Genomic DNA, 12,561 nt, shown 5'->3' with positions numbered 1-12,561 from the left:
GCAATGTTTTTAACCTACTTTTAAGATTCTTTGTAATTTTTTCATCTTAAATGTGAAACATACCTATTTTATCTTTAAAATGAAGTTTATTTGACTGTTTCAGTAGTGGGTAAAGAAAGGTTATTTGTTTGTTTGTTTTAGTGCAAGGCTGCACAATAGTTATCTGTACCGTATTAATAGCGGGAATCAAATCCAAAATTTGAGAACTATAAACCTTAGGGGAACCGGAAATAAAGAAAACGAGCAGGTAGATTACATAAAGTCATGCGATTTTGATAGCTATAATTATGACGGGCTTGAAGAAATATTTATAAATCTCCAGAAATAACAAATCTTTTTACTTTCATAACAAACTTTAACAAGGTGTTAAAAAAATACAAATTTTATCACTTTCTTAATTTTGTTTTCATTACAGTAAACAACAAGTTTAGATAGTTCATAATCGTGAATAAACAAATATGAAAACAACAAGGCCCGGAATGGCGAGGTGGTTAAAGCACTCAACTCGTAATCCGAGGGTGGCGGGTTCGAATGCCCGTCACACCAAACGTACTTGCCCTTTCAGCCGTGGGGCGTTATAATGTGACGGTCAATCCCACTATTCTTTGTTAAAAGGGTAGCCCAAGAGTTGGCGGTGGGTGGAGATGACCAGCTGCCTTCCCTCTAGTCTTACACTGCTAAATTATAGACGGCTAGCGCAGATAGCCTTCGTGTAGTTTTGCGCGAAATTCAAAACAAACAAATGAAACGGACAACAAATGTAAGTTAAGGATGGAGGAAGAAATATTTTGTACCTGACCCTCCTGGGTATCTAAAATCCAACATACCCAAATGCCCATAAAGAACAAGCGAAACGGACAACAACTATTTAGTTTGGAATGAAACCTATAGAAAATATCTTGGATAATCAACCTACAAAAGCAACGAAGGTATGAAGGACGGCGTTTCGACAGGCTTCCATCTTTGTACTAATCCGTTTATCATATGTTAACGTCAATCATATGTTAAATTTTTCCCAGAGAAATATTTTCGTTAATAGAAATGAAGCTATGTTATTGACTTGATAAACTTAAAACATTTATAAAATACAAACGAGTTTGCTTTGTGTCTTAAGTTACAATAGTCAATTGAAAAAAACAAACTTGCTGTACCTTTTACTTAAACTATTGTCTATTCAACAACACTCTTGCTTTATGTCTTATTCTACTACTGCCTACTCAAGACGTACCTACTTTATGTCTTATTTTACCACTATCTACTAAACAGCATCCTTGCTTCACGCCTTATGTACGTTAATATTTTATATTCAACAACATCTTACTTACGTCTTACCTTTCTGCTGGGGTAAACTTAATTATTCCTAGAGCAATGAAATGTGTTTACTTCCTACCAAGAAATACAAGACACCTTTTGCAATGTAATAATTTGTTCCTCTGAATACTCGAGTTCATGAAAATGAAATAGTGAATGGACACAATGTAAAACAAAAAAGCTCAGTCCTCATTATAACAAAGCACAGATTCCGTGTGTGTACGCGTAGGTGCTCAACCAATGGACTGTCACATCTACTGGATCAGATCTATTCTCTCTCCAAAAGCAACTGACAATATGTCATTTACTAAACTGTTTAAATTAGATATTTCTTACTTCACAAGTCACGTCAAATTTACCCAGAGTGACCAGCGTTTTCGACTTGACTGGTTATTCTAATTTAAGCACAGGGAAAGCTGTAACGTCGAGATAACACCTGACTTATCTCAAAATAATGACGAAGGGATAAGGGCAGGTAGAAAGAAATCAATCTGACGACTTTCTTGGCCATTGCTGTGTGAAAACTGTACATACACAGCATAACTAGTAAAGTTAGAAAAAAAAAGCTATATTAATATAATAAGATAGAAACCGCATACTGTATTTTTATATTTCATGATCCATCATATATCTTCGATGAATTTGCGACACATATTTGCATGCTGCATGTCCTTTCATTATAACGTAACCATACAACAATTATAATTCGTAGTATTGTTAAAATATATACGTATATATATTTTAACCATAAATTTTAAGCCATAAACAAAACACATTAAAATTAAATAAAGTACTCTGGATATTTCAAAAATAGATCCAAGGGTACAAGCAACAACGTGAGATTATAAAATGTATTTTAGGTTGCGGAGGTGACTGCGGAAGTAGGACCCACATTGCGGTGGGGATACATCGTCTATCAGTCTTAACTTCCAGTTCGCTAGTCACACATAAGAAGATTAGAAATTTAGAAATTAGGAGAGCAAGATGTGGATGCTCAAGTTCATAACGTCCCACATCTATATCGTCCTTCACTACCTGTAGACAGTTGTGGGAAGGTGACTGCTCTCCAAAGTTAAAGTAAGAATAAGAAAAAGATGTTAAATAAATAAATAAAATAAAATAAAATACAAAATAAAGAAATAAGGAACATATTTCTTTGACGTCTTACTCTAAATTATCTATCAAAACAACACACTTGCTTTATTATTATCTGTTAACTTTGCATTTTGTCAATTTTCATAGCATATTAGAATAAGATCGAAGCGTTGCAAAGATATATTAGCAAATAAACGTCCCCCCATCCAGTGGGCAAGCGGTAATTATACGGACTAACGATACTAAAATCCAAGATTTTATTCCCTGCAGTAAACAAAGCAATTAATCCATTATTGGACATTCAGAGTGCCAGTCATTCTTAATTTTGAAATCAAGGAAATCGATTAATCAAGCACCAGCCGACAATTTTTAAGCTAATTTAATAGAACAGTGGTGTTTTACTATCACTCTCATGACACGATTAATGTAAAAATACAAAGTGAGATTTCTTTGCGGCAACAGAACACGAACCATAGCCCGAAACATTGTCCACTACACTATGCCAGGCCACTATTAACCAAAAATCTTTACCATAAATCAATCATCTTTACTTTCCTACAAATGCAAGTTAACATATGTTCAGTTCCACACAAACCGTAATTTGTTCACATTCACACAACTGAAGTGTGAAGTGATAACTGTATATTTCACTTACCTGGCCAAACATCTTCTATCACCTTGGTAAACTGTACAATATATACTTTGCCATTCGTTTTTCCACACTGCCTTTGAAGAATGGTGCTTCGACTTGTTTGTATTAGTTTCCCAAAACAGGCAGTAACAATTAGAGTTTTTTAAATCCATAAACCCAACCAACTGTAGAAGAAAAATATTTTGATTCTGGCATCTGAAAGCAGGAGAAAAAGCACGAGAAAGACTTGGTCATCTGTCTCTCTTTTTAGCTATCTATCTATCTTTTAGCTTCGTATTAACTGTCTGTTAAGCAATATTATTCATACATATGAGGTTAGCGAACTTTTAGCAGTTTTGTTTTCTAAAACACTGCGAGGAGAAATTTATCAGGCAAGAGCTTATTAGCACCATCTGGATGTATTTTTCTAACAAAAATTCTTAAGCATTTCACAATAAAAAAGAATTAAAAATTAAAATGGATATTTAATATTTATAAGTAAATTGTTTTCTATTTCTCCGACTCGCCTCAAACGTTATGCACATTTAAAAAAAAAAGTTAAATTAACTTCGTAAAAATATACATAAAGGTTATTCATTTTGCAAAGGCCCGGCATGGCCAGGTGGTTAAAGCACTCGACTCGTAATCTGAGGATCACGGATTCGAATCCATGTCACGCCAAACATGCTCGCCCTTTCAGCTATGGAGACGATATAACGTAACGGTCAATACTATTATTCGTTAGTAAAAGAGTAGCCCAAGAGTTGGCGGTGGGTGATGATGACTAGCTGCTCTAGTCTTACACTGCTAAATTAAGGACGGCTAGCACAGATAGTCCTCGTGCAGCTTTGAGCGAAATTAAAAAAAACAAGCAATCAATCATTTCGCAAATATCTTTGAGCAAATTACATACTTCATTGTTTTAACTTCTTATCAATTTATTTGCCCCCCCTGCTAGTACAGCGGTATGTCTCCGGATTTACAACGGTAAAATTAGGGGTTCGATTCCCCTCGGTGGGCTGAGCAGATAGCCCGATGTGGCTTTGCTATCAGAAAAACACACATACACAATCAATTTATTTTCTTTCCCCAGTGGTACAGCGATAAGTTCACAGCCTTACAGCACTAAAATGCGAGGTTCGATTTTCCCACGGGCCACCCGCTGGTACAGCGGTAAGTCTACGTATTTTCAACGCTAAAATCAGGTGTTCGATTCCCCTCGGTGGGCTCAGCAGAAAGCTCGATGTGGCTTTGCTCTATAAAAACACACCCACATATTTTCCCACGGTAGGCACATGTGATAGCACAATGTGACTTTCCTTTGAAATAAACAAGCAAAAAGGATTCTGAATTAGTGTAGAGATCAAATGTTCAACAAAATCAATTAATAACTCTGAATAAAGTAGAAGGAAATGTTAATCAAGACTTAAACGAGGTTAGCGCAATCTTTGTAAAGTTTAATGAAAAACAACCTTTTCTTTTGAAGAGATCATTGATCAGGATAGTGGTTTTTATTTTATATGTTTATTGAAAATAACAAAAGATGTTAAATATCTTGAATAACGTAAAGTTTCATGAATTAATAAGTATTTGTTACTCAACCTAATAACAAACAATCTCCTGGTATGTATGGGATTACTCCTTATTGGTTGGTTCAGCTTTGGCATTTCATAGGTAATTCTTTATTAAAGTTTTCCACAAATCCATCATAGAAGGAGAATCTTCTGGAGGCATAGAAAAGCTATAATAAAATTAATTCCAAAGAAAGAAAGGTTGACAGATTTGAGAAATTAGCGTCTGTTATGCAGTGAATATAAGTTTGTTTGTTTTTTGTTGTTGTTGTTCTTTTCTAAAGTATTAGTAAACAGAATGAAAGATGTGATTCATCAACGTCAAAACCTTTTGTTCTTCTCTTAGCCGATGATGCATTTTTGCGGGATATTATAGAATTTGCAAATCGAACCAGTGAAAGGTTAGCTATTGTAAATGTAGATCTCGAAAAAACCTTCAACCTAATAGATCATAAGTATTTAAAAATGTGCGTATAGAATCTGATTTTGAAAGGCTAATACTACAAGCCTTCGAGGTAACTCTAACCACAGCCATTTATTTTCAGAGTAGGAATAAATTAAAGATACCCGGTAATAGTTTAATAGCTGAGTTAATTTGTCTTATCTTTAGAACCATTTGTTTACTATGTAAGAAAAGCTATAACTTCATAAATACCCGAACTGATGTTTAGTGACCGCAAATATATATATATATATATATTTATTTATTTATTTAGCACACAACAGTATGTTTGTTTTGAATTTCGCGCAAAGCTTCTCGAGGGCTATATGCGCTAGCCGTCCCTAATTTAGTAGTGTAAGACAAGAGGGAAGCGGGCTAGTCATCACCACCCACAGCCAACTCTTGGGCTACTCTTTTACCAATGAATAGTGGGATTGATCGTCACATTATAACACCCCCACGGCGGAAAGGGCGAGCATGTTTAGTGCGACCGGGATTCGAACCCGCGACCCTCGGATTACGAGTTGAACGCCTTAACACACTTGGCCATGCCGGGCCCACAGCAGTATGTCTGCGGAGTTACAACGCTAGAAACCGGGTTCAAATGTTCGTGATGGGTAGGACACAGATATTTCATTGTGTATCTTTGTGTTTAATTGCAAATTGCAATTTGTTCAGCATGTGCAAGCGATATTAATATTCATGCTAAGCAGAAAGAAAAATTGTTTCATTGATAAGGGTAAAATTAAACAATGGGTTATCTTTGTTCTACCCACCACAAATATCTAAACCCGATCTGTAAAGTGATTAGTCTTCAGACTTGTGACTGAGCCAGGCAAAAAAGAAAAGTTTAAAGTAATTGAGAATACTAAAAGAATATGACTACGTGCTAATTTAGGGTTTTAAGTTTAACAGTAAAATATCTCAGTTTCTGATCTGGCTCTTAGATAAATGCGCGAATTATAAACTGCGTTATATGTAGTTAAGGTAATGTTAAAAATATCAAGTTCTTATTTAGGAAATCCACCTGAATGGATTCAGAGAAACTGGAACGAGTTATTGGAAAAATAATTTAACCTCTTTTTATTAGTAAAATGAAAGTTTTTACCTATTATTTGAGTGATGAGCATGGATTTTAGGCTCAGAGACATCTGAAGCTTTGTTAGACTTTTTTCAATAATATTTTCAATTTCTTTGTTTGGGATAAAATCCACTGAGTAAAATGTAGAACTTATCGCTTCATCTAAGAAACAATGGATTGAATCTGTTATATTTTGAAATAAATTATTCTCTTTTCGATAGTGTTATTTTCAACGACTTTTATTTTTTTCCTCAGCTGTTTATATTTTAAGAGAAACTAGTATTAATTTTTTGTCTATTGTTTTTATTTGAACAGAGGCTAATTTTAAATTTTAATGCATTGCTCTTATTGTAACGGAAACTAATTTTGAACACATTTTTTGTCGTTTTAGTTTTCTTACAACATTTCTCATAGATCGTATGTAACCGCAGTATGAGTTGAGATCTTTCTCTAGATCTGCTTTGAAAAGATGATTGTTGTTATTCAGCGCAAAGCTACACAAAGAGCTATCTGTGCTCTGCTCACCACAGGTATTTAAACCCGGTTTCTTGCAAACACACCACCGTGCCAGGCTATAAAAGACTTAGCCCATTCTTTGTCCCTAGTTTCAAACTGGTTCTTTATTTCTTTTTTTTTTTTTTGGCAGCGACAAGTCTGCCATCAGATGCTATATTGACAGATACCATTATTCTTAATTAACATCTGCTTTTAAACGTCCTTTTGTTACTCTTTGTGAAAAATAAGTAACGTAACATGGGTGTTAGATATTTGTAGCCTTCCATTTGAACAGACGGAAAACCGTCTCTTCCATTTTGACATTGCACTTCCAAATTGATGAAGATATATATCTTTAAAGTAAGATGGTGGTAGCGGTTACAACTAAGTTTACACATGTTGAAAGTATATTTCATTTGGTTAACTGAAACTAAACCAGATATGAATGAATTTCACCAAGCCCAGTCTGATATTTGGTGGACAACGTTATCTTTACAAAAACATTTCCTAAAAAGCAAAGTTACCGAATACTTTGAGAAATTTTAATTTTCTGTTAACTAACAAACTATGAAAAAATAAATTTAGAAATTTTGCTGAGAATCGTAATGCTAAAATTAAGTGGAGATTTAACTACGGTGCACTCCCTTTTAGGCCCTGCATGGCCAGGTGTTTAAGGAACTCACTCGTAATCTGTGGGGTCGCGGGTTCGAATCCATGTCACACCAAACATACTCGCCCTTTCAGCCGTGGGGGCATTATAGTGTGACGGTGAATCCCACTATTCGTTGGTAAAAGAGTAGCCCAATAGCTGGCGGTGGGGGGTGATAACTAGCTGTCTTCCCTCTAAGTCTCACACTGCTAAATTAGGGACGGTTAGCGCAGATAGCCTTGGTGTAGCGTTGAGCGAAATTCAAAAAGCAAACAAACAAACTTATTGAAATTGCAAAAATGATCGACAGTTTCTTACATAGCAAATTAACCAAAATATAACTGTACCATACATATAATTATAATATAAGTAATAAAACAGAATATCAAAGTTGATTTATCGAGCAAGATTAAAAGACAGTCCATAAACACCAGTGATAAATAACTCACATTTCCAATGAGTGTTTTATATTATTTCTGCAATACAGAGCTGTCTTCATTCTTTCTCCCATATCCAATAACACTCCAATAATCATTAAAAACAATCGCTTTCTCACAGAGCTCCTGTCAGGTTAGATGTGAAATGTACTTCATCTAGCTTAAAAGTTCCTAAAACCTTTTCAAGAAAAGCTTTATGTTTTATTTGGTCATCAACAACCACCTAGCGTAAGAAAGAATAATTATATAAATAAAGTATAAGAAAAAAGGGAGATTGATTGATATTATATTAATTACTATACATATCCATTAACCTCATATCAATTTCAATAAAATAGACCAACCTAGCCAAACAGTTTCAGAAAAAGAAAAAGAAACACCTAGGATAAAACAACAAAATCAATAATGAAATCTGATTCGGTAAAAACTAAACGATTGTTTATTACTCTGTTCTATTGACACACCGTAATTTGTACTCACATTTTCAGAATTATGATTGAATATATAGTACACTCTTAAAGAATTATACGTCACTTGGGAGGTAATTTCTTTAGAATTATATTTCGAGTTATTCAGTTATAAGTAAAAACAGAAATACGGTGGTTGTACTTTCCATTCTGCTGAGAGTAAACATGTTAAAACGTTCATATGTTTAGTTTATGTATCATTTTTTATGATGTCACACAGATATTTATACTAATTTAAATTTTTAAATGTATAAGACTTACTGAATACAGTAAGAAAAGAACTCGATAGCCTAACTTTATTTTTTATTAATACACAGGTTCACACTTTTTCATGGTATTCTCATTCGTAAGTTGATAATTGTATTAGGAAAAAGCACAAGCACATTTATTTTGTGTATAACAATACGCCAGTACTAATTTCACTTTTAATAGTTGTCTCAAGTCGCTTTCTTAAGTTTTTTCAAGAGTCATATTCAGTACTTTCATTAAATTATTTGTTTCAGTACCATTATATTTCAGCTACGTGAATATTAACAGTGATCTATTTTCGACAGCTTATTTGTATTTGAACACAACTAAGTTTCCAAATCCAGCTGAAATGAAGCAACGAGAAATTAGTTAGTTTTAAAAAAAATCATCAGAACCCTAGCTAAAGCATTCAAACTGCTTTACCGTGGTAAATCTATCCGGAAAAACAAATATTCGCATATGGGCGCCTGGCATGGTCAAGCGTGTTAAGGCGTGCGACTCGTAATCTGAGAGTCGCGGGTTCGCATCCCCATCGCGCCAAACATGCTCGCCCTCCCAGCCGTGGGGGCGTTATAATGTGACGGTCAATCCCACTATTCGTTGGTAAAAGAGTAGCTCAAGAGTTGGCGGTGGGTGGTGATGACTAGCTGCCTTCCCTCTAGTCTTACACTGCTAAATTAGGGACGGCTAGCACAGATAGCCCTCGAGTAGCTTTGTGCGAAATTCAAAAAACAAACTAACAATCGTATATGGGCTATTCTACCACGTCATATCCATGCAGGGTTCACATATAACCGTTCAGAGGCAAAACAACCATTAACGGTACTTGTTTTAACCTTTGTTTAGCTTTGAATTGAATAGAAATTGACTATTAATTTTCTACATATACTAACCATTAAGTTACATTTCAGTTTCTTTTGAAAAATGTTTCTTAATTTTTGCTTTCCAATTTCTCGTGTTTTTTGGATTGTTTTTTTTTCACGGTGGCTACGTATCTTCAGCATCATGAATAAGAAAATATATTAAATTGACAGATTTGTAAACTTGTTGAATTATTGTATCAATTATCTTAATTAAGTCTTGAGCTATCTTTAAGTACCTAGCGCGTAAGGCGTGCGACTCGTAATCCGAGGGTCGCGGGTTCGCGCCCGCGTCGCGCTAAACATGCTCGCCCTCCCAGCCGTGGGGGTGTATAATGTGACGGTCAATCCCACTATTCGTTGGTAAAGAGTAGCCCAAGAGTTGGCGGTGGGTGGTGATGACTAGCTGCCTTCCCTCTAGTCTTACACTGCTAAATTAGGGACGGCTAGCACAGATAGCCCTCGAGTAGCTTTGTGCGAAATTACAAACAAACAATCTTTAAGTAAGCAGCAACATAAAAAGTATGTGATATCAGAAAACCTAAATATCGTATGTTATTCTGAGAACGTTACAACACTAAAAATCGAGCCTTAATAATAATAAAATATGCACTTATTATTGAAATCATGCTCAATAATAGCATAAGTTTCACCAGAACACAATCTATTTTAAAAAATTTGCGCCCACTGTATCTATGCACGTATACGTACAGAGAGAGAAGAGGAAAACGGTAGTTCTGTAGGGTATGGAACAAATAAACAGATATAGATGTCATTCATAACAACAATCATTGAACACTGAACGGTATAAGCTGCTGGACAGCGCCGCATCTACTCTTGTGAGTGAATGAAAGATCTTTCATCTAGTAGCAATCATTTGAAGAATATCAACTAAACTTAGTGTGTTTGTTTGTTTTTTAATTTCGCGCAAAGCTATTCGAGGGCTATCTGCGCTAGCCGTTCTTAATTTAGTAGTGTAAGACTAGATGGAAGGCAGCTAGTCATCACCACCCGCCGCCAACTCTTGGGCTACTCTTTTACCAACGAATAATGAAATTGATCGTCACATTATAACGTCCCCACGGCTGAAAGGGCAAGCATGTTTGGAGCGACGGGGATTCGAACCACGACCCTTTGAATGGAGCACTTTAACCACCTGGCTATGCCGGGCCAAACTAAGTGTGAATAATTTGAATATATTTAAATATTTATCATTTGTTGACGAGATTTGTGTAGACCTTTAGCCACAAGAGCTTTTATCTCAACCAAGACACATTCATATGCATTTACATGAAACAAACTTTTTATGGAATTCAATTTAGAGAAGTTATAACAATCCGCATTATGATGTCTCTTAAGGAAACGGAGTCTCTTGTCCCTTTTCATTTTTCATTTATCTTTTCTCATAAAAATCCAAATAAAAATGTTCAATGGGCTTTGATCTATGCATTCCAGTATTTAAAAAGTAAAGGACTTGTTGAGAAACTAATATTCTAACTAAATGACTATTTATGTTCACAGAATTTAATATGAAAGAAATGAAATGATAATAGCAATGTTTTTCACTAACAATTATAACTTTGATCATGTTGAATGCGAACGATCAGTAACTTAAAAATCACCATCTGCTATGGGTAAATTCGACGTTTGTTGTTAGTAAGAAACATTGAATTAATAGGAGTTCTATTTGGTTTCTAGCATGGGTTCGTTGACAGGATGTCTTCTTGGGAGGTAAAAGCTGTAAACTCATTCACAGATTTCGTAGAAGGCGAAAGTATAGTGGCTTTACGCAAATACCAATACAGCATTTTTATTTCTCAGATATCGCAAATTTAATTTGGTTTCAATTTTTTGCTTTTTTAAATGGTTCAAACAAACACACTAACTAGTCACTTTATTAGAATTCCTATTTAACATCAGGTTGAACTATTTTCTACTGTAAGAATAACCTGAATCTCATGTGGTCTAAACTTTAAAAGATACCAGAAGACTATTCGTCAAAGAGTATTGGCTACAATTAGTTTATTAAGGTCATCAAATATTAAAATGATGAATGTGTCATCAAGGTAATAAAAAGAAGCTTAGCTGAGTTAAGTAAGACAGGATTATTGTCCTAACCAAGAAATATGACTAAAGTCGCTATTGTGCTCTTTCAACTACCTCCAGAAAGTATGTGTGCATGAATTATTGTGTTATTATATTGGAATATCTCTTATCTACAGGGTGAAAATGCAGCATTATGGGGTGGAAATGATAGGTAACATCGTTTAAATATACTGAGGATATTATTTCAGATTCTAAAAAACAATAACCTAAATTAGATCCCCGCTCCTCCATTACACCAATTTAACCAGTTTGTACTGTCTGAATAACAGAAGATGAGTAAACTGCTTAGTTTGGGTTTCTTAGTATTCTTATGTTATCATTAACGCAGAAAAGGTTGAAATATTGCTATCAGACCATATCACTAAGCTTCAGAAATTTATTGTCCAAGTTTTGCATCATCGAAGCTGCCTTTCCTGTTTGCATTTAAAAAAAAAAACAAGAAAACGAAATGGTTGTTTGCTTTTGTGTAATCTACACAATTGTAAAATTCAATCACTGGTGAAGGAATTCGACATTTGGAACACAGTCTGACCTACCATACACCAAGTGTATTTTCTTCACTCAATCACATTCAACTCTTTATAGCAGACATATTCATTTGTGGTTAGAACTATTGATAGACTGTAATGGTATTTTTTCAATAGTCATTGAAAAAGAAAGGTGTCTTACACTGCTACGTTAGGGACGGTTAGCGCAGATAGCCCTAGTATAGCTTTGCACGAATTTCAAAACAAACCAAACAAATCTTAGAGATAGTCTATTTTTTATCTTAACTACAAGCAAAGAATCCCACCTACCTAAAGTAGCACGGCGGTATGTCTACGGACTAACAGCGTAATACAGAGCACATATTGTCCATTGTATAGCTTTGTGCTAAACATCAACACAAAATTTCACCAGGTCATCTCCTATTTCTACCGCGCGTAATGTTACCCTCACGTTTAGCAATGTAAGTCAGTAATCTTATCGTTGACCCAATTAGAATGCTAATTAAAAGGAAACGAAGTAAGCCACTAATTTATTTTCAAAAAATGACATTTTATACTGACACATAACAGTCTTAGAATTTAAAAAAATGGTCGTACAAATTTAAAATCCAAGTTTACCCATTTTTAATAGCTTAACAGCTATTTCAGTTTGTACTGCTAAGGTAAAATATTATTATTT

This window comes from Tachypleus tridentatus, chromosome 10, assembly GCF_004210375.1.
Source record: "Tachypleus tridentatus isolate NWPU-2018 chromosome 10, ASM421037v1, whole genome shotgun sequence".
NCBI lineage: Eukaryota > Metazoa > Arthropoda > Merostomata > Xiphosura > Limulidae > Tachypleus > Tachypleus tridentatus.
Note: the sequence above shows the minus strand (reverse complement) of the source record.